At 41.3% G+C, this 12105-nt stretch overlaps 1 protein-coding gene across 1 annotated transcript in view; it reads right to left on the bottom strand.

Moving 5' to 3' along the window:
• The window catches only part of Eea1 (early endosome antigen 1), a 115112-nt gene that overhangs the window by 78940 nt on the left and 24067 nt on the right, over window positions 1-12105 (bottom strand). The window lies entirely within an intron of this gene.

A 12105-nucleotide genomic window follows, 5' to 3' on the forward strand; every position in this document is an offset into this window, starting at 1 on the left:
CCAGCAGCAGCAGCAGCAGCAGCAGCAGCAATAGCAGCAGCAATAGCAGCAGCAGCAGCAGCAGGGGCCCTTCTGGAATACTGACCTTCACTCTGTGCGCATCAGGACCTCTATATGCATTTTCAATTTTTATTCTTTTTAAATAAAGCTTTTAAATACAACATTTCATAGCCTCCAATCCACTTTCATAAAACATATTTAATCACAGTGATTGATATCTCTGAGACAGGTAGGACATCTTGTCTCTATAGAGAAAGTATTTAAAGCCGCTCAATGACTTGCTTATGATACTTGCTTGCAATGGTTAACAACCACAACCCAAACCACAACCACAACCAACACAGAAAACCAGGAGCAGAAGTAACTGCCGACCTTCTGATTCCTCTTTGCTATATCAGCTCTGAGTACAGGAGTGGAGGGAATGCTGCCCAAATCATCTAGTCACCCGCTCCAGTCTATCGTTCAGAGCAACCATTACCAATCTATCTCCAAACCTGCTATGATACCACCAAGCATAAAGTGAAATGTCTTTTTAGCTCCAGCAGCATTTATCCTCTAAGATTATTGTTTTTTGGAGGTTTGTTTTTGTTTTTGTTTTTTGTTTGCTTGTTTGTTAGTTTGTTTGTTTCAAGACAGGGTTTCTCTGTGTAGTTTTGGTGCCTGTCCTGGAACTCACTCTGTAGACCAGGCTGGCCTTGAACTCACAGAGATCCGCCTGGCTCTGCCTCCCGAGTGCTGGGATTAAAGGCGTGTACCACCACCACCCGGCAGTTATTGTTTATTAATACCTACATGTTGTAGTAAATTAATCCGAAGTCTAGTAAGACACTAAAAAGAGAGTCAAAGCACAAGAACTAACTCCATAATTGTCCTCAAACATCATTGTTTCTTAGCAGAGGCTAAGAAACCTGCCAAAGCCACATGACTAATAAAGAGAGGAAAGGTTTTCATTGGAATTCTATGGCTCTGAGTCACTGGTCAATACTGCTTCTTTATCAGAGATCTCTGAGGAAACGCACACGCACCCAAGATTGAGAACGATTTACTACACTTTGCTTCAACACACAAAAATACTTTTACACTTAAAAACATACTTAAAATAAGACAAATCAGACACTCCACATTCCTTTTTACTTCCTTATTTATATACTGTACACATTTATTTATAGTTTTTGCTCTTATATAAATTGGGAAATTGGGACAAGTAGGAAATCAAGACAAGTAACTAAAGTTACAAAGAAATCCCAAACTCTTCTTAAACACAGTCACTCAAAGGAGAATATAGGGTTAAAATTTTATTCCCTGTGCTGGAGAAAGCAGAATCAAACATACCAAAAAACGATGGGGAAACTGAGGCTGGAGAGATGACTCAGCAGGTGAGAGCACTTGCTACTCTTGCAGAGAAACAGGGTTCGGTTCCCAGCACCCACATGGTAGCTCACAGCCATGTGTAACTCCATGGGCATCAGGCACACATGTGGTGACTATTCATACATGCAGACCTTCATACACATAAAATAAACAAAATAAACAAGGAGGAAATGGATGGCTTTGAATTTTAAAAGAACACAAACTGAACACCCCTAATCTTAAAATGTAGCATGTTCCAAAATCTTATACTTTTTGAGTACCAACATGATACAAGTATAAAGTTCACCAAGCTTGATAGTACAAGCCTATAATCCCAGCAATGGAGAGGCTGAGGCAGGAGGGGCATGAGTTTGAGACCTGCTTAGGCCATGTAAGATCCTGTCTAAAGAGAAATTGAAAAAAAAAAAAAAGAGGGATAAGGAAAAGTATAAAATTTCACAACAAACTGTCCCAGGCACAAAATTATTTAAAATAATATATAGAACTACCTTCAGTTAAAGGGTACAATGTGTATATAAAGTTATTTAAAACACTACGTAGAACCACCTTCAGTTTAAGTATATATATATAATGTGTATATAAAATATAAACTAACTTGCTTAGGCTTTGTTCTCCTCTGAGATATTTCATTTGCACACTAGCAAATCTGAAATTTGAAATACTTCCAGTCCCAAGCATTTTCAAAAAGAGATAATATTCAACCGGTACTCATTCTCATTAGTCTCCTCAGTAAAAATGCCAAGCTCTGTGCCAGTGGCTCAAGAATGACAAGGAAGAAACATCATCTTGTGTATAACTACTATTTTAACACAGAATGCTAGAGAATACCAGAAGCACAACTCAGAAAAACGTTCAAGTAGGAAGGCAGCGTTCTTTCCAGACCGAGGGGGCATTTGCAGGCCGTACGAGAATAGTTGCTACTGTACCCTGAGGCCTATCCAACTGATCGAGGAAAAGCGATTCAGATAAAAAGTTAAAGATGAAACATGTAAAAGCTGATCTCTGCCAAAGGCCAAAGGAAACGAGAGGAGCTGGACACAGGAGCACATCCAGTCAGCGGCTCAAGACAGCCATCCGAAAGGACGGCTCTGCGGCTGCCGGCCAGTCAGGCCAACTGGGCGAGTAAAACACATGGAAGGAGGCAGAGCCGGTTCCCCCACAGGACAGTTAGTTTCCCAGTTACTGTGCTTTCACTTTCTCTTCAGATCTGAAGTTCTTAGAACAAAAACAGCTGTCTCTTTGACAGACAAGATCTCACCTATTTAAAAATAATAACACACTGAAAAAACTGTAAAATTAAGCACAAAGCACATCCATATCTACTCCATCTACTTGCTTCTTTCTGCCCACATGGCTCTGCAGGCCAGGTCTAGGAATCTGAGCATCACCTTCTGTCCCCAGTGTTGTGGCTGTCCTTTCTACTGGGAACTATCCTGAGAAAGTCAGCTAAATAGAGTTTAGGAAATGACCAAAGCGGAGTGGTACTGATGGCAATGATGTCACTTTGGAGAAGAGGCCTAGGACTCTGGAAAGCCCACAGGGCTCAGTTTGGTATTTCTGCTTGTCACCGTGACACTCCATCCCGACAGCTCTGCAATCTGTCCTTGGAGAGGGGTCAGCTCTGAATCTGTAGTCTTCACTTTGCAAAGTGAAGTAATGGGAGAAGGGACAGCACGTCTGCACTTGTCCTTCTTCTCACTTGTCACATTCTTTTTGTCCTTAGGACCGACCTTTCCGAGATGCCTGTGTCTGTAGGGGGATGGGTCAAGCTTTTTTGTCTGGCTGAGACACAGGTTCTTGTGAAACCTCAGCCACATGACTGTCATTTGGTGATTTCCCTAATGGCTCTAATGATCCCAAGCCTCTCTTCAGAGGATCATCCTCCCACTGGAGACATGTATCCTTTATGTCTTGAGTATCTGATGACAGGCTCCAATCTTCAGTACATGTCTGGGGAAGGAGACTGGTGATTCCTAGTCTTTGTCACTGAGGGTTTTGTTTTGGGTTTGGGATTTTGGTTTTTATCTACTACACCGATCTCAAACAGAAAATCTGGAGGTAAAAAGGATCAGAAGTCAAATGTAAAACAATCACTACCCTAGCTCCTTTCCAATGACCCAATGACCTATCTGTAATTATCGTGGACACAATGGTATCTGTATCTAGGATTTCTGTATGTGGACTTATATAAAGGAGTTAGATGTCCTTCAGAAGTAGAATCCTCAGGTTGCTCTTCTTGTGTAAGGGCTAAAGTTGTGCTTTAAGTTTAAATCACTGTGCTTAAGAGATCTTTAAAACAAAACCATCTCTAACCTGTAAGCCCCAAGGACAGATAACTGCCTGGAATGCTGAAGCTGTTGTCTATATAAGATAACAAGCCAAATGTTTTCAGTGCCATAAACAAGGTTCGTTGCACCAACTGCACAAGATGTGCAGGAAGTATGTAGGCAGGAAGTATGTAAGATGTATGCTTGCCTCTGATTGGACAAAGGCGGGATGTATGTAGTTTTGTGGGTTTTGCTTTTATGAGCACATGGCTAACATAATTCACGGCCATTCTCTGGGAACCTGAGTACAGACTTGGCCAGTGTACATTGTCTTGGCTAGTATTTAATAAATCTTGCTTCAAGTTTGGCTCAAAAATTGTGGCAGTGGTCTTATTCTCATCTGGTTGGATTAACACTTGGCTTTGGGGAATCTCTGATTTCCTGGTACTATGGAGTGCAGGCCTTGACTTCCACAGTCTCTTTAAAACTTCTAAAACCTAACTTTCCAAACTTATTCATGGTATGTCTTTACTGTATTCACTGAATGCCCATGAAATATTTATATTTAACTTACTATTTATATGCTTTTAACTTTATATTTTATGTTCTGTCAATGTTACTCATCCAAAAACTAATATAAGATTCTTTCCCAGGTTTGGTGATGCATGCATGCCTGTCTTCCTAGCATTTTGGGGGTGTGAGGAATGGAATAAAGGGGGGGAAACTAGCAAAAGTGCTGTGGGAAAGAAAGCTTGTTCGGAACTGTGATCCAAACAGCACTTAGAGTTCATACAAAAACCAGACAGTTCTGTTCCAAATACAGGTCAATAATGCAAAGATTTTAAATATTAAAAAGGAAAAACTATTTTCAAAATAAGAATCCTGCTCACCAAAAATACAACATAAACAGCAAGTATACAGGGTTCTGGGACCAAAAACAGATAACAGCAATCACAATCTACATTGGGGCAAACAGTGTCACACAAGGTGTAGACAGAAAGAAGTCAACCCACTGGAAACACAGCAAGTGGACAGTACTACCTCTCTTTGCCATAAGCAGATACTTTTTACACTGTAAGTCCACTCAGCATGTGTCTGGGCTTGAAGTTTTATTGAAACTTTTCCAGAAACCAGAGAAAGAACATTCCAAACAGTGAATTATCTACAAAAATAAAAAACTTTTGTTTTTCTTTGTTATGTTCAAAACAATGATATGATTAAAATTTTAAAAACAAATATAAAGGTTATACAAAAACAAAAATGGATGAAACAATTCTGACTTTATAAAAGGCATAAAGTACAAAATTAATACGTCATAGCTTCAACAATATAAAAACGTAAACACAAAGAAATTAAAAGGTAATCTCATAAGATGACAATCTTCATGTTAGGATGTTATTTTCTATCCCCCGTTTTACCCAAAGAGTGGGTTAATATGTTTTTATTAACCATTTACCTACCTCTTTCCAACATGCTATTAGTATTGTTGTAATACTTCTGAAAGTCTATTAAAAATAATTTCCTCCCAAAATTAGCCTGATAAAAAGATTCAGATAATTATAGTTAACAAACATCTATCATTAATGCCAAATAGACTAAGAAAAAGAAAACTAAAACAAACCTGTTTTCCTATTCACTCTTGACCTGAGCCAAATGGGTGGGTTTTCCACGCCAAGCTTCAATTCTCTCTGGGCACCAATGCCATGCCCTACAGCTCACGAAAATCTGGCCCTGCTGGGCCATTCTGCAAACCCCACAGACTAAAGGCTCTGTTTCATAGGACTTCCCATCCCTTTCAGATGCCATCACTAAGTAACAGATACCTACGTTATCCAAACTTCTGTCAAGGCTTCCCACAACCGTCTAGTTCAGTGACTTCTTGTAAGGGCTCCAAGAGCCCAGAGAAACATTTTTCTACAAAGGATACAAATGAACAGCGAAATGTAAAGGGGTTTAAAGCAAGACCTGGGTGAATCCTGAGCAAAGGCACTCCTGTCCCAGTGGGATTTGGAATATGCCTCTTTACCGAGTAATGGACGTGCTCAACAACTCAGACACTCTTCAAACTTCCAGATTGAAGATTTTTCTGGAGGTTCCATTATTTAAGCATGATTGATTAAATCACTGTCATTGGTGATTAATTCAACCTCTAGCCTTTCTTCATCCTGAGGTTGGAATGTACAGCTCAAAGTTCCAAATTAGAAGCTTTGGTTAGCTCCTCCGGCAATTGAGGCAGAGAATTATGAGTGTTTTCACTAGTCTGGTGATCGGCAGGAGAGCCTCAGGGCAACTACCCACTCTAGCTTACCTCTTGTTTAAGACGTAACTGCACAGTGGGCATACTAACCGGTGACAGGGATAGCCAGAGGAAATAATGGTCTTTGTTCTTGAAATTTGCAAAACTGAAACTTATCTTATGACTAGGTGATAAGGATCAGACATGCCTCATCTGGCCCACCTGCCATGAGAAACGAATTAACTACCCCATGCAAACCCCTAAATCAGCTTCTCAGCTAGTCCTGCATCAAGACTTGAGTAACAAGAGCTCATCTTCTCATTCAGCAGCTTTCCCACTGAAGTTGCCTTCCTGCCAACACCTTACCTTCACTTGACCACCCAGCCTGCCTTGTGTCCAGGGCCAGACTAGTGTCCATAACAGAACTAGTCCCTAATCTTAAGCTATTAGGGAAACATCAATTAATATCTCATACTATACCTGATAACAAGGCAGGACTGTCCCAAGTTCAAGGCCAACTTGAGCTGTTAGGCAAGACTTTGTCTCAAAATAAAAATTCAAAAAGTAAGGGCAGGGTTTGGAGATGTATCTGAGTGGCAGCACACTTGCTTGACATGTGCAAGGTACCTTAGGTAGTACCCCAGTACACACACTCACGCACACACACGAATACACACAGCGTGTGTGAGTGTTGCTGTGGATATCACTCTTTATAAATAAAATGATGATTGGACAGTAGCCAGGCAGGAAGGATAGGCGGGACAAGCAGAGAAGAGAATTCTGGGAAGTGGAAGGCTGAGGCAGAGAGAGACTGCCAGCCGCCGCCATGACAAGCAGCATGTGAAGATGCCGGTAAGCCACGAGCTACGTGGCAAGGTATAGATTTATAGAAATGGATTAATTTAAGATTATAAGACCAGTTAGCAAGAAGCCTGCCATGGCCATACAGTTTGTAAGCAATATAAGTCTCTGTGTTTACTTGGTTGGGTCTGAGTGGCTGTGGGACTGGCGGGTAACAGAGATTTGCCCTGACTGTGGGCCAGGCAGGAAAACTCTAGCTACAGAGTGTGTCACCTCATTAAGGTGAACTAAGGTGAAGTTGAAAAGGGTTTACTATAACTCAGGGAAGAAGCAAGCTGCTTTCACTCCAATTATAGGAAATCCCAAAGGTTTTAATAATCTGTGCTATAAACTAGAATGAACTCAACCATACGTTTCTTACAAATAACATCACATCAATAACTGAAATTAGGAAACAAAAACACTCATGATATCTAAACAAATAACAAGTGACTACGATACATAGAACACCCTAGACTGTTGGTAAGATACAATTGGCTGGTATTGCTAAAAACTAAGATGATACAGCATTAGTCTCTGCAAGACCGCTATCGGTTAAACACAAGCTTGAAAAAAAAAAAAAAACAAGCAAACAAAACAAAACAGAATACAGCTCTTTGTTAGACAAAAAGAAACAGGGCTGTTATCATTGTCTGCTGTAAATAACACCTAAAAGGAACTACTGTCCTGAAAAGTTCAATCACAGGTTTTCTCTGAAACAAACTGTTGATCTGTTTTAGCATAGTTGTTTACTTCATGGAAATCTGGGCTGGGGATATCATGCCTAAGCATGTTCCAGGTCCCAGCACTGCAAATACATACCCACACAACCTCCACGTCAGAATCAAACTAGCACCACTATGAGAAAGTCGTCAGAATCAAAATGAAGTCACTTATATCAACCTAAGAAAAATAAATTTGTAGTGGGTAGCCATTCCAGTTTTGATCTGGAAGTTCCAACCCCCACTGAGACTTCGGCAACTGTCACGCCTACAAGGCGGGGCCAAGGGAGGCGCCTGGAGACCCCAGATCTGGATTGGCGAGGGCTCGCTCGGTTCCAGGACCCTGGACGGTGGAGGTGGATCAAGCAGAGCTCCAGAGAACACCGCTGGACTGCGACACACCTTCCCCAGACCCCGTGACCTACCTATCCCTTAATTTGTAAATTACGCCATTAAATAAATCTCCTTTTAACTACGTGGAGTGGCCTTAATAATTTCACCATTATTATGATTATTAGTGAGATTATTAAAGACGAATTCTCATACACCTGGTGGTAATTATCGAAGAGGTTGCCAGCACAACCTTGCGCAAAGATCAGCACAACTTTATACAAACAAAAATACCCTGCAACTTGACAGCAATCACCCTTGGGACTAATCTTTGTAATCAATAATTCTTACTTCACGATATCTTCTGTAATCTTCCTAATGCATGTGCCTTTCAAACTCCTCCTTTGTCTCAACTCTTGGAAGGTATGTATAGTTTACTGCAGCACAAGTCTTACCACTGCAATGTCATTCTGCTCCACAGAAGTGATCAGGATTCTGTGGAGACTCTTTCTCTGCCTGCTATGTAGGTTGGCAGTTATCATAAAAAATAAAAATAAAAAAAATAAACCCATAGCTATAGCTGTTAATATTCTGATCCGCCCCTCGAAATTCCACTTCTTGGCCCTGCCCTGCGTGCTAACATAAAAGCCTCATTCTAAGGAAATCTCCTCCCCTTCCTCTCCTCTCTCTCTCTCCTGCTTTTCCTCCCACGAGGTGCACACACCTTGATCTCTCTCTCTCTCTCTCTCTCTCTCTCTCTCTCTCTCCCCCCTCCCCATCTTTTTCTCTCTGTCTCTCTTTCCTGTCTTTCTCTTCATCTCTCTATTATAGTAAACTCTCCACGTGGATGCAGATGCTGTGAATTAGTGGCCGTCACCGCCTCCATCATGCCTGCATGACATGCCTCTGCCTAGCATGTTTCCCTGCACACCCAGGATACCCTCGCCGCCCACCCACTCCCCGCACAATAATTCATAACAACAGCTTCCAACCATAACTGAAAATCTTCATCTAATAACAAAGAGTTCAAACAGAAATAAAGCAAACATCTAGTAGTATGTGGGCATAGGATACAAATATTTTGTAGATAAATAACAAGAGCTTTCCCACTGGAAGGTGATTCTCTGAGTCATGTTTTCCTATTCTCCCACAACCCCTAACTGCATATGACACTGCTTTAGAGAGGGTCAAGCAGAGAAAAGCAAACTCTTCAGTGGGAAATTACTCTTGAGTCGCTCGCACAGTCTAATTACTAGAACCGACACAGAACTGCCTGGATATAGGACTGCCTGGGTGAATCTTCCCACCTTGAAGACAATGAGACTGCCTGAGATGGTAGCTAGAACAGTGTTATCGTGCACAAGAGATGAGCTAAGCAAATTCACAACCCATACCATCTAAAACAACAATAAACCAGCAAAAGTCAAGCTAATGGAAGACTAAACTCACAGAAAAAGGTAAGTATGCTAAAAGTAAATTTTCAATTTTGAAAAAAAAAATCTTTGAAAAATACAGTCAGATATTGCTGTGGTCTGAATGGATAAGCTAAAATTTTGTATGCTGAAACTTATGATGGGGTTAAAAGTTAGGACCTTTGGCTGGGCTGTGGTGGTGCATGCCTTTAATCCCAGCACTTGGGAGGCAGAGCCAGACGGATCTCTGAGTTCGAGGCCAGCCTGGTCTACAGAGTGAGTTCCAGGAGAGTCAAAGCTACACCGAGAAACCCTGTCTCAAAAAATCTAAAAAGTTAGGACCTTTGGGTGATAACTAAGCCATGATGGTGGTCTTCATGAATGAATTAGTAACCTGAGCTGTAACAAAATATCTGAGGTTGAGTGTTCTATAAAGACTAGAAACTTTGTCTCAGCCACTGCTCCTTCAGAGCACCCAGGATTAACTCCCAGCACCCACATGGCAGTTCACCACTGTCTGTTACTCTAGTTTCACGTGACTGGACACCACCTTCTGACACCCTTAGGCACCAGACACACACTTAGTGTGCACAGACACATGCAAGCAAAATACACACATAAAATAAAAATAAATAAATCTTTCAAAAAGAAATTGAATGACATAAGGATCTCTTAGAAAATATAACTTTCAGCAATAATTTTCTACTTCTATTTCTCCATCATTCCACCATAAAACTAACTAGAAGTCTGGGTGTGGTGGCGCACGCCGCTCTCATCCCAACACTCTGGAGACAGAGACACCACAGACCTCTGTGGATTCAAGTCCACCCTGGTGTGCATATCCAGGCCAGCCAGGGCTACATGGTGAGACACTTTCTCAAACAATGAAAAGGGGGAGGGGAGGGTCAAGAAAGAGGGAGAGATGGTCTACAGTGAGTTCCAGGATAGCTAGGGCTGTTACACAGAGAAACCTTGTCTCGGGAGAAAAAAGAGGGAAAGAAACCAAGAAAGAGAAAATGAAAGAAATCAAAAAAGAAAAAAACTAATTTAAAATTCAAAAAGACTGAAAAGCCATCTCCTATACAGACCTTGGGAAGTAGACATTTGTGGTGGTTTGAATGAAATGGCCCCCACAGGCTCATAGGAAGTGGCATTATTTGAAAGGATTAGGAGGTGTGGCCTTGTTGGCAGAAGTGTTTCAGTGGGATAGACTTGGAGCTTTCGAATGCTCGATCCAGGCCTAGTGTCTCTTTCCCTTCCTGCTGCCTCCAGATCCGGGTGTGGATCTTTCTGCTACTTCTCCAGCACCACGTCTGCCTGCACGCCGCCACGTTTCCTGCCATGATGATAGTGATGATAATGAACTAAAGCACTGAACCTGCAAGCCAGCTGGGCATTAGCTTAGGCTTGTCCCACCAGCTCTTTTAACTTAATTTAACCTGTTTCTATTCATCTACATTTTTCCTCAGAGCTTTTTACCTTTCTTTCATTCTGTATGTCCTACTTTCCTGCTTCCTCCATGGCTGATGGCCTCCTGCCCCACCCCTAGCATCTCCCTGCCCAGAAGTCCCTCCTATCCCTCCTCCCTCGCCATGGCTGTTCAGCTTTTTATTAGATCAAACAGGTGCCTTAGGCAAGCAAGGTAAAACAGCAACACATCTTTACATAATTAAACAAATATTCCACAACATAAACAAATGCAGCACACATTCCACAGTTAAATAAATACTCTGCAACACAGATTTTTCTAGAGCAGGATTCAAGTCAGCCCTACCGGAAACAGCTAAATGTCAGAAGCAATCCACGGCCCAATAAAGAGTGGAGAACAAAATACAGTCTACACTTGGAGGGCTTGTTACTCAGGCTTTCTGTGGAAGGCAGGCCTGAAACACTCCAGCACGAAGCTACCAGGCACCACACTGCATGCGATGAGTCCGACACAGAGACTGAGACTGTGTGTCTACACTTACACGAAGCAGCCCAATGCTGGTCACTGTGAGAGGCAGAAACCGCAACAGTGGAGCAGTGGTGGCCAGCGCTGGACTCGGCAGGAGGACTGGGAAGCGACTGTTTAATCTGTACCGAGTTTCACAAGAAGACGGAACAACTCTACCACTGAATAACTGCGGTGATAACACAACAATGGGAATTTAACTAACGCCGCTGAGTCTTGTACATAAAATACAAAAATATTTTATACTATGCTGGTTTTTATTTTTTATTTTTCATTCAGTCATAATTTCTTTGACATATATAACCATCATTCCCTTTGCAGATTTAGATCTTAAATGAAGGGCTGGAAGAGATGGTTCCGTGGTTAGAAGTACTGGCTGCTCTTCTGGAGGACCTGAGTTGAGTTCTCAGCACACACATCAGACAGTTAACTCGGACAGTTCACAACTGTCTGTAACACCAGCTTCAGGAAATCCAATATCTCCTCCTGGCCTCTTCAGTCACTCACAGACACATGGGCCAGGGGAGAGAAACATAAATAAAAAAAATTAATATTAAAAAAAAAAAACTTTTGTAAACACCCTGGCACATTTTTAAATTTTTAAGACTGACTGAATCTGTGTTTTCTTGGGTTGTAAGTTTAATTAACCTCAAATAAATGTAATTTCTTTGTTCTCCAATAGATTGATTTTATTAGTCAACACAACCTAAAAAAGCTTATGAGCACCCTAAGTGTTAACTATGATCTCTGAACATCATTTAAAGGAACCAACACTTTAAAAAAAAAACTGACTATAAGTGTGACCAGGAAATTTACAAGCTAACCTGTGACACCTGTCAAAAGAAAAGGGATACTTAAAAATAAAATAAAATAAATAAATAAAATGATACCAAGATATCAAATTAACCATGGCATAAGAAAAACTGCTTTACATCCCACCACTGGACTGGTACAAAAGACGCAACTCTGAACA

Source organism: Peromyscus eremicus, chromosome 18 (assembly GCF_949786415.1).
Source record: "Peromyscus eremicus chromosome 18, PerEre_H2_v1, whole genome shotgun sequence".
NCBI classification, from domain to species: Eukaryota; Metazoa; Chordata; class Mammalia; order Rodentia; family Cricetidae; genus Peromyscus; species Peromyscus eremicus.